Source organism: Delphinapterus leucas, chromosome 6, assembly GCF_059928025.1.
Source record: "Delphinapterus leucas isolate spDelLeu-1000000601 "Yukka" chromosome 6, BTC_Dleu_Yukka2, whole genome shotgun sequence".
In the NCBI taxonomy this organism is placed as follows: Eukaryota; Metazoa; Chordata; class Mammalia; order Artiodactyla; family Monodontidae; genus Delphinapterus; species Delphinapterus leucas.
In genome coordinates, this window is record NC_143134.1 from 122,297,668 (window position 1) to 122,312,573 (window position 14,906).

Consider the following 14,906-nt stretch of genomic DNA (forward strand, 5'->3'; position numbering starts at 1 on the left):
TGCTGGAGGGGCAGCACAGAGACCAAGGGCCACGCTGAGGCCAGCGGGCGTGGGGCCGGGGGTGACGAGGGCTCCCTGGTGGGCGCACCAGGACTGCTTATGGCTCCACCTGCAGCCCCCTGCCCCCCACCAGGAGCACTTGATTCTTCCTGTTTTCCTACACCCAGGAGGCGCCCACAGGGACGCCCAGGAAGTCAGGGGCTAGTCCGCCGTGAAGCCACCCCCTCAATGCCCTGAGCAGGGGACCCACCCCTACTGCTGACCGTTACACCTTGGAAAAACCCTGAATTCACCCAGGGGTCTCTATCGATCACTCCCACCAAGGCCAGCCCCACCTCCCTCTCTCAGAGGGGCCCTGGGGCCACCACGGCCAATCTGCCCCACAACGGTCTCGGTGCCCAGCCCAGCGTCCCCGGGAGGCTCCAGCTGGTGTGGCCATCAGCCCCTCTCAGCCCCAGGCCTGGCCCTCAGAGCAGCATGGTCATCCCCTCTGGGTCTTCCTGTCAGGGACACCTCCTCCAGGGAGCCCTCCTCACACCTGCTAGACAGAGTAGGAAGGTCTGGACAGAGCCCCAGCCCTGTAGATGCTAGCTCAGGTCCGAGCCCACCGCCCCAGAAGGCAGGTCTGCAGACAGGCCGGGTCCTCCTGGACACCAGCCCCAAGCCCGGGCTGGTCACCCCACCCCCGCCCCCAGGCATGCTGCCTCTTCAAAGCCTCTGCAACCTCTGCCCTGCTCCAGCCGCCCCGCCTCCCCTGGGACCTCAGTGCCCCAGCCCAGCCTGCAGGCCGCTCCCTCCCTGCAGCGGTGCCCACACCGGCCCTCAAGGGCAGGAGCCCTCCCGCTTTGCAGAAGCAGCAGCCGAGGCTCAGAGGGCACACAGTGCCCGGGTCACAGATCCGACAAGAGGCTCCGCCGGGCTCAGGCCCCGGCTCAGTCTGACTGCCCTGTGCGGTGGGCACCACGCCCCACAGCAGGGCCTCCACACGCCCACTGCCCCTGGGGCTCTGCTGTCTCTGCCACAAGCGGGAGAGCGGGGTGCTGACCCTCAGGAGGAGGTGGGGCTGCTGCCGACCCTGGAACCCCTGCAGCTCTAAGCCCCCCGAACCCCGGGACTGGCGGCCCGGAAGCACCACAGAGGCCTGTACTCTGGCCTCTAACCCCCGAGACCCGGGGGGAGGGGTCTGCAGGTGTTCAGCAGGCCTCGGTGGCCAGCGTTATCCCCAGCCGGACAGGAGGGTTGGGGTCTGGCCTGGAGGTGCCCTGGGACAGCGGCAGCTGCCCCTTCAAACTGAGCCCACTGCCATGCTTGCCCCCTGGACATCTAGGGACATCGACCCACCCGACCCAGGGGCCTGGACTCCGTGCCCATCTGCCTCCCCACCTCCCCGTCCCCCTCCCCCCCAGCAGGTTCTCTGCCCACCTGGAAGGCAGGCACCTGAGCAGCGTCTGCTCCGTGTGAGGCTCTGAGCCGGGCCGCAGGCAGGAGCCCCGCCCCCCACTGCACAGCCCGGGGAGGGGAGGCTGGGTCTCAGAGACCCCAACCCCAGATCTGGGCCTTGTCCCAGCTCCTCCAGGAGGCGCAGGCAGCCCCCGGCCCCCAGTCCCCCGGGCCAGGCCGGCAGCGTGCCCTGTCATGCCCGCCCACGGCCGGGCCCCCGCCGCCCCGGCTCCCAGGCTCCGTGTGACTCACAGGGCCGGCACGCCACCTCCGGCCCCTCCACAGGCGGCCGCCCTGAACACACACGCCACACTAGTCCAGACTTGATGCCGGCGGCCGGCGGGATGGGCCTGGGAACCGGGGAGGGGGCCGGCCAGGCACTGGGCCACAAAGGGGCCCTCAGGAGGGGCCCGGGTAGGTCACACTCAGGCGGGTGACCCAGGAACTGTAGCCCCTGTAGGGCTGGAGCCCGATCCCAAAGACCCCACAGGCCCCGGGGAGCGGTGCAGGGAAGGGCCTGGGAGCTGGGGCCCACACGCTCCTCGAGTCACCAGCCCAGAGGCCAGTGTGCCCACTGACCAGGGAGGGCGCTGAGGCCCCCAAACCCAGGCCCGGACCTCTGCCCTCCCCCTGTGAGGCTGAGCTTCACCCTAGGGGCCAGGTAGGCCAATGGGCCCTGGCACCCTACAGGCCACAGGCCTCTGGGTCTCGGGCTCTGGCCGGGGCCACACAGGGAAGCCCACCCCAGGGAGGGTCTTGGCCAGAGCGTTCAGGCCGGGCCCGAGGTCTCAGTCATCAATCAGGAGTGTCGTGTCACCTCCCGGGAATCAGGGGGGCCGAGAAGGGGTGACGGCCGGGAGGCTGAGGGCCTGCCAGCCGTCAGGTGAGCATGGCAAACGCCTCTAAGAGGGCGGCCACACCGCAGCTATAAGGGCTGGAGCGGGCCTCCGACACAGAAGGGCCACCGCCCACCCACCATCCGGGGCGGGGCCCTCCTCAGGCTCCCCCGTTGTGCCGCCGCGGCCAGAGAGCAAGGGAGGCCCTGGCCCGGGAGCCCCCCGTGCCGGGCACCCACCTTGAGGCAGTCTGTGCCCCCTTCGGTCCGCAGGCATGGACACCGCTCCCTCAGCCGCAGGAACCGGGAAGCCCACAGGAAGTGGGGACAGACCCCCGGGGGCAGAGTGAACGGTGGCGGGGTCAGAAGGGGAAATAAAGGCCAAGGGCCCAGGAAGAGCACAGCAGGGACAAGCAGGTAGGACAGGGAACAGCAAACAGGTCCACTCCTGCTGCGAGAGGCGGCAGGCAGGAGGGCCAGCAAGGCGGGAGCTGTGCCACTGGGCCAGCGACCGTCAGCGGCTACAGCTGCTATGACTGCTGGACGGACGTCAGCGGGGCCCACCCCCGCCGGAGGGAAGGCGAGGGGCGAGGGGCCCCACGAGGCAGGGGCTGGCCTCTCTTCCGGGCACAGGATGGAGCAGGACAAGCCGACTCGAGGAAACGAAACAAAGTCACGGCCAAGGATGGCCTGGCTCCCCCCCTGCACTCGGTTCAAGGGGATTCACAAGGCAGCCGGGCGGGGCCCGGAGGGCCACCTGTGGGCAGGACGTCCGCGGGATCCCGGAGGCAGATGGACACACGGTCAGGCTGCGGCACCTCTGGGGTCCAGAGCCCTCAGTGTGCGGGGGGAACCAGCCTCCCTCCACAAACCCGGCTCCAGGCTGCCCTCCGGAGCGGAGCAGGGCAAGCACGCGGGGGTCGGAGCGCCCCACCTCTGGCTGCAACGGAGCTCTCGACCGACGCTGGTGAACCACGTCTCAGCCAGCCGGGGAGACAGGGAGAGCTACACCTCACACCTGCCCCCGGGCACTGCCACGGTCTGGACGGGCATCAACAGCCCCACCCCCACCCCCGGGGACAGCTCCACGGGGACGGGGGCCAGGGAAGCATCCTCGTTTCCCTGCAGGCCACCAGGAACGGGCCACCTCTTCTCCCTGCTCCACCCTCCAGAGACAGGAGTGTGTGGCCCCTCGGGGGACAAGAGTGAAACTGCTCGGGGGCTAGGACCCCGCCCCGGCCCAGGGACCTGCACACAACCATCACACGGCTACGCCCGGGGCGGCCTGGCTTCCCTGCGTGGCCCCAGCCGATGGAGAGCACGCCTCTCTCCCCATGACGACGGCACCCGTCCCAGAATGCGCCCCTGAAGCAGGCCGGGGTGGCCTGGCACCCACGGTCCCCCTCTCCCCGGCCTCTTCCCGGAGCCCGCGCCCTCGGCCCCTCCCTGCCTTGCCCAGAAGGCTCGCGGCTGCCAGCTTCCTGCTGAGCTGCTTCTAATCCCCAAACGCAGTCAGTGTGAAACCTGCTCGGTACCCATGGCACCACCGTCCGCCGTGCAGCCCCCATCTGGGAGGGCAGGGTGTGGGGAGGGCCGTGGGCTTTGACCCCCAGGGTGGCCGGGCGCCCACAGCCCCGCCCAGCCCCCAGCCCCCAGCCACACAGGCACCTTCTCAGCACCTGCCACCTCCCCCACCCGAGGGGACGGGACGGGTTCCCGGGACACGGGCTGGTCTGGGCAGCAGGGGTCCGTGACCCACGAAAACACACACACACACACACACACACAGAGGACTAGAAAAATGGAGAACTCAAGACTCGCAGGTGAACATGATAAATCTCTGGAAGACAGGGGGCTCCCCACTCCCCCAAATCCTGCACAGGCAGGCGATGGGGAGTGGGGACAGGGGCCGACACCCCACATCCCCCCGAGGCACATAACCCCAGGGCCTTCATCCGCCACCAGGCTCTGCGTGGTTAACAATAGGATGTGAAGCACCCAACCTGTGTGCAGGGCAACCCTGACACCCCTGGGCACAGCGCTGCCCCTGAACATATGCTCCCCAGCCGTGGCAGCCCCGGGCCCGGGCTACAGAGGCCCAGCGACACACGTGGACGAGTTAACCGGCCACACACATGGTGAAACTTGACGGTGAACTTGTCGAAGGCAGAGTCCTGCCTCCTGGGATGAAACAAAGAAACAGACGCACCCCCGGGCCAGGGCCGCGTGAAGAGCGGGTCCCGACAGCCCGTTCCCGTGAAGTCTGAGGGGAGCAAAGTGAAAGAGGTGAGCCAGGGCTGACGGGGGCCAGCTCTCGCTCTGGGTGCCCCTGAACGTGGGCGATGCGTGCGTTTCACCGCGAGCGCACTGTACCCCAGAGCCCAGGGCAAGCTCCAAACGGGGCCTGCCCCATGGCGGAGCTCGACGTGGGGAACCCTGCACCGCTCTGGGCCTCAACACGACGGCCCTGGAGGGAGGGGACCCGGGCTACCCCCATTCTCACCTGCTCATTGCTCAGCGGGGTCACCAGGACAGGCCGTGACCCCTGCACTGGGAAACGGCCCACAGTGACAGCAGGAGGGTAGCCAGCTAGCCTACCAACAAACAACCCGACAGGTGACCACCAGTGCCCATGGAGAGCTGTGAGTGCCCACACCGCCTGGGGGCCCAAGGGAACAGGGGCGGGGCCCCCTGGGCCCACAGCTGGGAAGCAGCAAGCCTGGGGTTCTGTCCCCAACCAGGTCCCAGAGGCTGCGCAAAACTGGCCAGGCCCCTCCCCCAAGCACCCCAAGGCCCACTGCTAAACGCCAGCCAGGCAGGGGCACTGCCAGCATTTCCTGAATGCCCAGTGCCCGGGAGCCCACACTGAGCACTTCAGAGTGTGTAGCTCATCCAGCTCTTTCAGAAATTCTACAAGCATCACTGTCTTTCTACAGAAGAAGTGAAGCTTGGAGACACAAAGTTCAACCTGCCCAAGGCCACCCAGCTGGGTCAGTGCAGGCGAGACAGGGGTCCAAGGCTGCCTGGGCACAAGGTGCAGGGCTGAGGGAGGTGAGCAGAGCGGGCCAACAGGGGGACAGACAGCGAGCAAAGGCGGGATCCTCCACGCCACAGGGCATGGAGACACCGGGACGGGTAGCGCAGACGGGTGTGAGCACACACGCGGGTCAAGGCGTGTGCACACACACATGCCCTGCTGGGGGCCCAGAAGCCCCTGAATCCCCCCACCTAGCAATGCCCTCAGGGGAGCCGGCAGTGCTCGAGGGTTGGGGGGCTGTGGTTGGCACAGGATCCTCCTGGGTCCTGGGTCCAGAGTCTCCAAGAAGCGGTTCCCTCCTCCACCGGCCATGGGAGGGCCTAACCCCCCACACCAAAGGCCTCCTTTTCCTCCACCAAAAGGAAGGGGGCGTCTCGCCTTGCCACTGGAGACCTCAGCTTTATAGACACTGAAAATCTGCATTCCATTTTTATTTAAAGCATAATAAACACCAAGATGGGCCGTTATCTGTCTACACGCGGAGGGAAAAGGCAGCCAGCAAGCTAACCTTGGGTGGGTGGGACTCAGTGGCTGGTTTTGACTTTCTTTGGTTTTGGTAACAGCGTTGCAGGGTGCTTGAGTTTTGTTTTCTCTTTTGGTGGGGGGGGGGGCGCGGGGAGGTAAAGGTTGCTTTACAGAATCTCAGCATTTCCCCCATCAGCCACGTGCACAAATTCTCCCACCAAAAGCGCTCTCCAGGCCAAACACGGATTTGATTTCCTCCAGAACCCCACCCGCCCCAGAGCCCTTCAAAGGTTCCCCCAGCGTGGGCTGGAAGGCGCCCTAGGAGGGCTGGGGGTCCCCTGCCCAGCCCCACACCTGCTCGTCGCCCCACCTGTGTTCTCGGCTATGAGACAGCTGACCAGCACCACTCGGGCCCGAGCTCTAATGCCAACCCATCCGAGTGGTCCCTGGGCTAACCCTGAGATGAACTGGGGGTGACTCTGGGCCAGGGCCTGCCTGAAGCTTCTGCCAGCTACCTAGGACCAACCTGCCTCAGCATCCCAACCCCAGAGCTCCAGAATGGGCCGAGGCCCACCAGGAGACCCCTCAGCCTCCCCCCAAGAAGCTCACCCATCTCCCAGACCAGGACTGGGCCAGCTGAGTGCCCAGATGCCACTGTCATTCTGGAAGCAGGAAGGTCTCCTGGGCGCCCAGGCCAACGCAGGCCATGAGAGCCACCTCCCGCCCTCCTCCTCGCCAGACCTCGGCGCCCCTGGCCCTCCCCAATCTGAGCCTGCCCACTCTCCACCCACAGGCTTGGGAACCGAGTCATTTCCAGAAACACACCAGCTCTCTCACCTCTAGGCTTGGACATGCTGCTCCCTGGGCCTGAAACTCCCCCTACACCTCTCCTGGCTCACTCCAACCCCGTTTTAAACAACACCTCCTCCAGGAAGCCCTCCTGATTCTCCCAGCCAGGGTAGGGATGTCTTCTACTACATACCCTCAACAGGGCACTCACAACACCACAGGGTGTCCCCAGCCCACTAGTCTGAGACTGCCAAGGTCTGGGGCCTCCAAGGGCTGGAGCCACAACTGGTTCACCAGGCATCCCTGGGGCCTGGCCTGGGGCCCGGAACACAGCAGGCACTGAATAAAGACCAAATGGACTGGGGATGAGAGGTGGGAAAGGGCCAATACAGGCTGCAGGATTCACCACAGTCCTTAAGAACCAGCTGAGCAAGCACCAAGTTCCAAGGAGGCCCTAAGGCGCGAGGAGGAGGGCGGGAGGTGGCGCTCATGGCCATCGTTGGCCTGGGCGCCCAGGAGACCTTCCTGCCTCCAGAATGACAGTGACGAGCACCAAGTTCCAAAGAGGCCCTAAGGTGCTGACAAGCTGTGCAACCCCAAGAAGGCTGAACAACCCCTCTGAGCCTTTATCTCCTCTTCTACAAAGAGATGTCGCATAAGAAGAAAGCGGCCAGGAGGCAGTGGACGTGAACGAGTGACCACGAGGCTGGCCTGTCCTCATCCATCCCCACAGGTGGTGAACACAGGTGTCCCACAGCCCACAGATCTGGGTTCGAGTCCTGGCTGCTCAGCTCACAGCTCGGTGTGGCGGGGGGGGGGGGGGGCGCGGGCATCTGACCCAACCCCACTGGGTCTAAGCGTCCTCGTCCTCCGAAAGGGGACAGTGCCCTCGGCTTCGGCTCCCTTCACGTATCACGGAGCACCCCCTAGTGGGACGCCTGCTCCCTCACTGCCCCCCACTGTGCTGGGGACAGGCAGACAGTCAAGGCCAGGCCCTGCCAGGGACAACCCGTCCGGAGCCAGAGGCCTTTTCCAGGAACCCAAAGGGCCCAGTCAGTCAGTGATGCAGCAGAAGGAAGGGTACTCTACCGTCCTGTCGGAGACTCCACTTGCCTCCCTCCAGCTATAACCTACCGTAGACTCCTACATCCCCGCAGACCACGCCCTGAGCTATCTGTGCACAGCTGGGGGATGGGACAGACCTGCATGCATGCCCACCATGAGGACAGTCACCCCAGCCAGAGGCCCAGGGAGGGCACCAGACTCACGCAGGGGACCCCTGGCACCGGAGGCGCTGAGACCAGGGTCCAAGTCCAGCCCCACCTCCTCCTGACCAAGGACCACAGGAAGCAATGTCACCTCTCTGGGCGCCAACGTTCTCATCTGGAAAATGGGCGAATAAAATCTCCGGACAGGGTTGTTTCAGGACATAAATGGTGCAAGCTGAGCACGGTGCCTGGTGCACAGCAGGCAGGCAGCAACCACAGTTCCTGGGACACAGTAGGTACTCAGTAGCCGAGAGCCACCTCGGGGGTCACCGCTCTTCCCGTTACTGTCACTCCCAGCCCCAGTGAAGGCGCTAAGTGTCACCGCCTGGAACCTGCGTGGTCCTCCCCACCAGACCACTGAAACTTCCACCTTACCAGCGCATGGGTCTCCCGACGCACCCTCTGTCCACAGGCCCCTGGCTCAGCGGCTGCCTCGCTGTGTGGCCCAAGCCCAGCCCCTCACCCTCTCTGAGCATCCACTTCCTCATCCATAAGAGGCTAGTCTCCAGGGCGCCTCCCCCGCCGACGGGCGCCGGGCAGACGCCACGGTCAGGGTGAGGCCGGCCACAGGTTCCTAGAACCCCAGGCCCCACCCCGCAGGGGACCTGGCTGGGGGCTGCAGGAGCGCCATGCTGGGAAGACGGTCCTGAGCCCCTCTCCTCTTCCTCTTAATCCAGAGAGCCAGATTCCAGCCCTCAACCCGCTCCACACCCAAGCTGGCAGAGGTCCCTCAGGGATCAGAGAGGTTGCACAGCTCAGAATGGCAGGGCCAGGACCTGCCACGGGGGGTGGGCTTTTCCATTACACCACGTCCTCCCAACCTGACGCGGCAGAATCCTGGAGAGTGTGGCCCTCACTGGCCGCAGCCTAGACACCAGCTCCCTGCCTCCTGCTGTGCGCCCCCAGCAGGTCGCTTGGCCTCTCTGAGCCCCCGTTTCCTCTCTGAACACTAAGCATAAGAACACCCACCCCAGGAGGCTACAGGCAGGGCTCCACGAGCCCCGGAAGTCGAGGGCCTGGAGCACAGCGGATGATCAATGAACCTGCAGCCACCACGGTCGCTGGCTGCCCACGCACAGGGCAGCGCCAGGCCCGCTTCCCACCGTCTCCCCAAGGTGGAGGGCCCACACCCCCAGTCCAGGGCTGCCCACCGGAGGGCATGGGAGCCAGGACTCTTGGCCACCGCCCTCTGCCACCAGGCTGGCGTGTGTCCCCCCCGGGGCCAGCGGGACATCCTGGCCCGCCTCCTCCTCTCTCCGCCCCTCCCCTCCCTCCTGCCCAGGAGGGAGCATCGGCACAGACTCAGAGGCCTGGGTTCAAATCCTGCCCTCCACACCAAAGCCACCTGACTTCCGTAAAATGGGCAGGTCACAAGGGTTACGTGGGCCCAGGGTAATGCCACCCTGCCCTGATGTCACGACCTCTGCCCCACCCAGGTGGCGGTAGGGGAGGGGCGGTCTCTCCTCGTTTCCCCGGGGAGAAAACGGGGAACTGGGCACCCCAAGAGGGAGGCCCCGGCCAGGCCTGACACCCAGGCTCCTGACACGCGGTCCTGTGACAGCTGGCAGGATGTTGGGAAACCCATAGGCACTTATTTCAACACCGCGGCCGCGTCAGCGACCAGTTTCGACACACAGCGGCGCCCGGGGAGGGCCGCGGCCCTCTCGTCCGCCTGCCTGGCCCGACCCAGATGCGGCCCTCGTCCTCAGGGGCGCACAAGACAGGCTGGGTCGTTTCGAAGGTGCAGAGGCCGGCCCCGCGGCCCCGGGCCACCACAGGCCCGCTCTGCCCCAAGCCTCCCGTGGCCCTGAGTTGGCCCAGCGCTCAGCGGACCCACCAGGGGCCAAGCTCGGGGAGATCACGTTCTAGAAAGAGAGAGCACCCCGGGGCCACTCCTCACCAGCCCCGGGAGGCACAGCCGAGTCAGGGAGGGTTCAGCCCGGCCCGCCCAGGCCTCACAGTCAGCGCACGGGTCCAGCCGAGCCCAGGGCCTGCACGTGGCCTGCATCCCTTGGCTGAATTTTAAGCAAAAACAAGAGGGGCCTGGGATGGCAGCTGCCACTCAAGGGCACCCCTGCTCCCCAAAAAATGGTCCCGCTGAGCCCCACCCACACAAAGAAACTGAGGCCCAGTCAGGGCGAGGGACTCGCCCAAGGCCAAACCTGGAGGAGCGGGGGCAGCGGGGACCCAGCTCTGGCACCACACCTGGTTGCCCGCACTGGGCCAGGAGGACGGGAGGGTTTTAGTTGGGGTGGGGGGTCTGAGTTTGAGTTGGGACAGGGTCCACCGTGGAGGTAAATCCCTCTCCGCGTGCCCTCTGCTGTGCATCCCTGGGAGGGAGGGGGCGTGCCCAGGGTCCCTCCAGCCGCTGACCCCCAGAGCCAGCCCAGGGCCCCCAGCGCCAGCCGCCCTCCCCCATCCCATCTTCAGCCCGGGGGGCTGAGGTTCCCGGCACAGCCGCCTGCCGTTTAGGCCTGACACGGCCTGGCCCCCGGCCCCCGAGAGACATCCAGGACCAGTCAGTGGAGGGGACGCTGCAGGGACCGCCACCCCCCACAGTGACTGCACCCCTCACCCAGCCACCCAGCCTGGCGGCCCCCCGTCTCAGCAGCATCCTCTCTTAGGACGAGGGGCCCTGCCGTGGTCAGAGCTCCACTGGGTACACCGCCCACCAGGTCCTGCCAGGGCCGGCCCTTCCCAACCTGCAGACTTGCCACACCTGGGCCTCCACGCGCCCAGCACTCCTTCCCGGGTGCCCCCTGCCAGTGGCCAGCACAATGCCCAGCTGGCTCTCAGAGACAGCTCAGCGGTTACCAGGAAGGATGACGGGGCCACCACACCATGGTCTCTCTGAAATCCCGACAGGTTCGACACGGCCGGCGGCACCCAGAGAGACACAGAATTTCAAATGACTCTACCCCTTCCATCAGGTGGGGACCGGGTGTCTTCTCCACACCAGGTGCTGCTCTAGACCTGGGCACGCAGCAGAGAACCCACAGGGGGATGGAGTGCGAACCGGCACAGAAATAAGGCAGGTAATTAGGAGGCACCAGGTGGGGTCGCCCGGTCTGGACACAGTGGCAGGGCAAGGCCGGCAGGAGCAGGCCACGAGGGAGGGGGCCCGGTGCTCCCAGCAGCGGGAGCCGCCAGCCAGAGGGGTCTCCTGCCGGGGGGAGGGCAGCCTGCCAGGGTCCAAACTCAGGCCCGAGGTCATCAAAACTCAGGCTCCCCCAGGGCCCACCATGGATAGAAGTCACCCCACATGCCCTCTGAAGCCTCCAGAGACGCCCCCGATGGGCACAGACAGGTGGCTGTCCCCGCTGGCCCCACATCAGGAGACCAGGGGCCACACCTGGCTGCATCCCAGCATGTCAGGCAACAGGATCCCCTCCCCAGGTGCCCGGGAGCCCCAGCCCAGCACCCCGCTAGGTCTTCAGACCCAGCAGAGTCTGGAAGCCGGAGAGGGAAGAGGAGAGTGTTATCCATGGCGGGACGCAGCGCCCTGAACACCGCGCTCGCCGCACGTGGAGACGCGTGTCTATGCACGTACACGTGTGCGTGCGCGACTGAGTGTAAACAAGAGGGGTAAGGTCTCAGGCTAATGGGCCTTGCGCTGGGAGGAGGGGGCCTCGCCCCCGGCCCGCACCTCCTTTTCCACCTCTGAACCTCAAGGCTGCAGGGGACGGCAGGGCAGCTGTGCGACGGTGCCCGCCTGGCCGGAGAGGGAAAAGGACTTTCCGAGGTCACTTGGCCGAGAGGGACCCAGGCACCCCAGGCTGGACCTCAGAGCCAGGCCCGTAACTCCCAAACCCGGTCAGCACCCGAGGGGCGAGGAGACCCTGGGCTGGGCTGGGGGTGTGGGGACCTCACAGGGACAGGGCGACAGGACCCCAGAGGCCCTCGTCCCTCACACCCACACACGCGTGTGCACCGCCCACGGAACGGAGCCTGATTTCACTCAAAAAGACAGCCAGCGCTCCGAACTCTCTGCCGTCTACCCCATCCAAGTACCGGGAGGTCCCCGAGGCAGGGGCCGTCTGGCCCCGGGAGGGAAGCCCCAGGCCCTCGGGGCCGAACTCACCAGAGCCCTGGGATGGCCGGGGTGAGAGCTGCTCCCATCTTCCTGGAAGGGGCCTCACCTCCTCCTGGGAGCCTGGTCACGCCTCCGTCCAGCCCCCGACCGACCGTCTGCTGAGCCGGTGGGGGCACCGGGCACTGGGAGCCCGGACTGGACAGGGCCACATTCCGGCGTGTCCTCCTTCACCGGGAAGAGGTCTCTGCAGGGACAGGGGCGCCTGGGGACAGGGCCCAGCGAGAGGTCTCAACTTAAGGCCTCTCCTCCACCTCCACCCCCCACCCCCATATCTTACACACGTGGTAAGCGGGGAAAGGAGCCTCCGTAACTGAAGGAGCGAGAACCAGGTGAGAAACGGGCTGGTGCTCCCCAGGCTGAGGGCCCGGGCCTCCTCCAACCGCGGACCCCGGGACTCAAGCCGAGGAAACTCCTGCCGCTGCCCCTCAGACGGTGGAAAGAGTCCCGGGAGACGGAGAAGACCCAGGCCTATACCCGCTGCAGCTGAGCTCGGGCAGCCCGGGCCTGGAGCCCAGCGCTCATGCTGGCACCTCCACAGGGTGACCGAGCAGGGTTGTTTAATAACAAATTACAAAGAGCCGTCGGGGAGTGTCTTATCAGCAAGGATCTCCGGCAGGGCCGATCCCATGGACTGATGTCAGGGAGCTCTGGGAATGATTGAGCTTAATTAGCAGTTCCTGCGCGATCAGCAAAAAGCACTGGCTGAGCCGGGGCCCGGGAACCAGCGTAGCCGCCAGAGCCGGGTCCCTGGGTGACGCCAGAACCAGAGGTGCCAACAGGTTGCCACGAGGCAGCACGGGCACTGTGGGCGCTAAGGCCATCTCTGCCCCTCAGTGGGCACGTGGGCTCCCACAGGCCCACTGCACAGCTGGGCAAGTCGAGGCTCGGGAGACTGCACTCCAGGCAAACTCAAAGTCCAGGGCACACCTCGAAGGCCGGCCGAGAGAAGCCCACCACGCCCTCCCTGGCAGCCCGACAGCTTGGCAAAGGTTCACGTCCCGTCTATGAGCAGCTGGCTCCTTTACTGCTCTGTGTCACCTGCCACAGAGGCCCGAGAGCACCACCCAGCCACCCCCTCCAAGGGCATGGAGGCAGGGGCCAGGCCTTGGTCCCAGGGCACCGCATGGCCTTGGGCAAGGGATCCTCCGCTCCGGGCCTCAGTTCCCCATGTGTCCGTGGACGGCGCCTCCCGGCCCTTCAGACCCCAACACTGTTATTATCTCCAGGTGCAGCTTCTGGAAGCAAGAAGACCAGGCCAGGCTGGCCCGGCTCGGGACGAGGCCCAAGCCCACCGGTGGGGGACGCTTGATCCCCACCCTCCCACGCCAAGCCCTGCTGCGCTGGCCCCAGGCCGGCCTCACGCTGCCCGAGGATGCTCAGGGCTGGGGCAGCTGTGGCTGGTGCCGGGGAGGGGGCCGCTCCCTCGGCCCTAGGAGCCCGCCACAGCCAGGCGCTCTGTCACTGACACCAGAGGTAGTGAGTTCCAGAGGGGCCGGGGGAGCACAGGAGCAGCCCTGCCCTGCGCCCTGCTGAGGAAGCTGGAGCCGCCGGAGATCACTGTGGATTCCTGAGCCCGTGCCAAGGCCCTGGGGCCCGGAGGGGCAGTGAGCCATGCAGCAGAGAGGAAGGCCCTCGCCCCCTCCCCATGCGTGCGGGGGCATGCGCAGGGGGCCACCCAGGCAGCTCCGACGCCGGAGAATCGCCCCCAGGACCGCAGTCCCTCCCTGGCCGCCTCCCCGCCGGGGCCTGGCGTCTCCCAGCCTCAGTCTTCCTGTGCGACCGGGCACAGCACGGCCCGCAAGGCCTGGCCTGAGAGATGCTGGCCAAGTGTCAACCCCACCCCCCAGAAAGGAAGGGGTGCAAGAAGCTGGCGCCAGACAAAATCCTACAGTCTTAAGGCTCAGGCCAAGAGAGAGCCATGCTCCCAGGGGTAATTCGCCTGGCCCCCCGACCCCGACCCATCACCTCTGGGCTACCCACGGGCTCACACGGAGGGCCCAGCTTTATCAATGCTGCGCGTCTGTGTGTGTGCCTTTCCCCACCAGCCAAGCCCCCCAGCGTGGGACCCGTGCCCCAAGTTGGGTCCTGATCCAGGCAAGATGAATGAACGGCGGGGTGAGTTCTGCCCAAAGCGTCTTCCCTTGCATCCATGGAGCGTGCCAACTGCCCCTCCCCAAGTCTGCCCAGCTCCTCGGAGCCACCCCCCCCGAGGCAGCCACCAAGGTCAGATGTAAAACCGGTCCATCCCAGGCCCACCGAGGGACAGCAAGGCCCCAGTCCCCGCACACAGCACAAGCCACTGGGCCCCCAGCGCCCCAAGCAAGCAAGAGCAGGGGGCCTGGCCACACACAGCACCAGGGCCTGCCACCCACGCCAAGGCCAGCGTGAGACCCAGAGATAGGCCAAAAACGCCCGGTCTCACACCACTACCGGGTGCAGCTGCGTGTCTCAGGGGCGGACACACCTGCCAAACCCCATTCGCAGGGGCAGGGTTGGCCCACACTCCAAGCGCACCCAGGGCCAGGACCCAGATGCCTCCTTGGTCACCCGCCCAGGTACCGCTGCCCCCACCCCGGAGAAACAGCTGGTGGGGCAGAGGGGTTTCGGCCGGGCACCAGCAGGCCAGTGGCTGTGACCCTGAGTCTCCATCTCTTTGTCTTTAAAGCAGGAGTCCCCGAGAGGACCCTGAGAGATGGCACGCGGGGTGGGGGGCTCTCCCGAGGCCCATGTGCAGCCAGCCACAATCGTCAGCAGCCCCTGGCCACGCACCCACCCCACCCCCACCAGGAGCTGTCAGCTCCCCACCTCCTCCCTTCCAGCACCCGGACCCCAGCTACGCTGCCCACCCAAAACCTCACAGCCTTTACCACGAGACACGCCCCCACCAGATGCTGCGGGACTGCCCGCCCCCCACGGGGTGACCTCGGACGGGCACAACCCTCTCCAGCCTCAGTTTCCTCATCTGAGAGGGGAGGGGGC

At 66.3% G+C, this 14,906-nt stretch overlaps 1 protein-coding gene across 6 annotated transcripts in view; it reads right to left on the bottom strand.

Moving 5' to 3' along the window:
- Positions 1-14,906, bottom strand: part of RXRA (retinoid X receptor alpha) — a 99,917-nt gene that overhangs the window by 45,816 nt on the left and 39,195 nt on the right. Inside the window, exons 1-2 of one of the 6 annotated variants that reach the window (XM_089913952.1) lie at positions 12,209-13,051; positions 11,916-12,129 (exon numbers count right to left, since the gene is read on the bottom strand). The exons of 3 other annotated variants lie outside the window; for them this stretch is intronic. The gene's annotated coding sequence lies outside the window, so the exon portion shown is untranslated. Of the gene's footprint in view, positions 1-11,915; positions 13,053-14,906 lie in introns of those variants that run through there. 2 more of the 6 variants (XM_089913953.1, XM_022578275.3) reach the window with 2 other exon arrangements.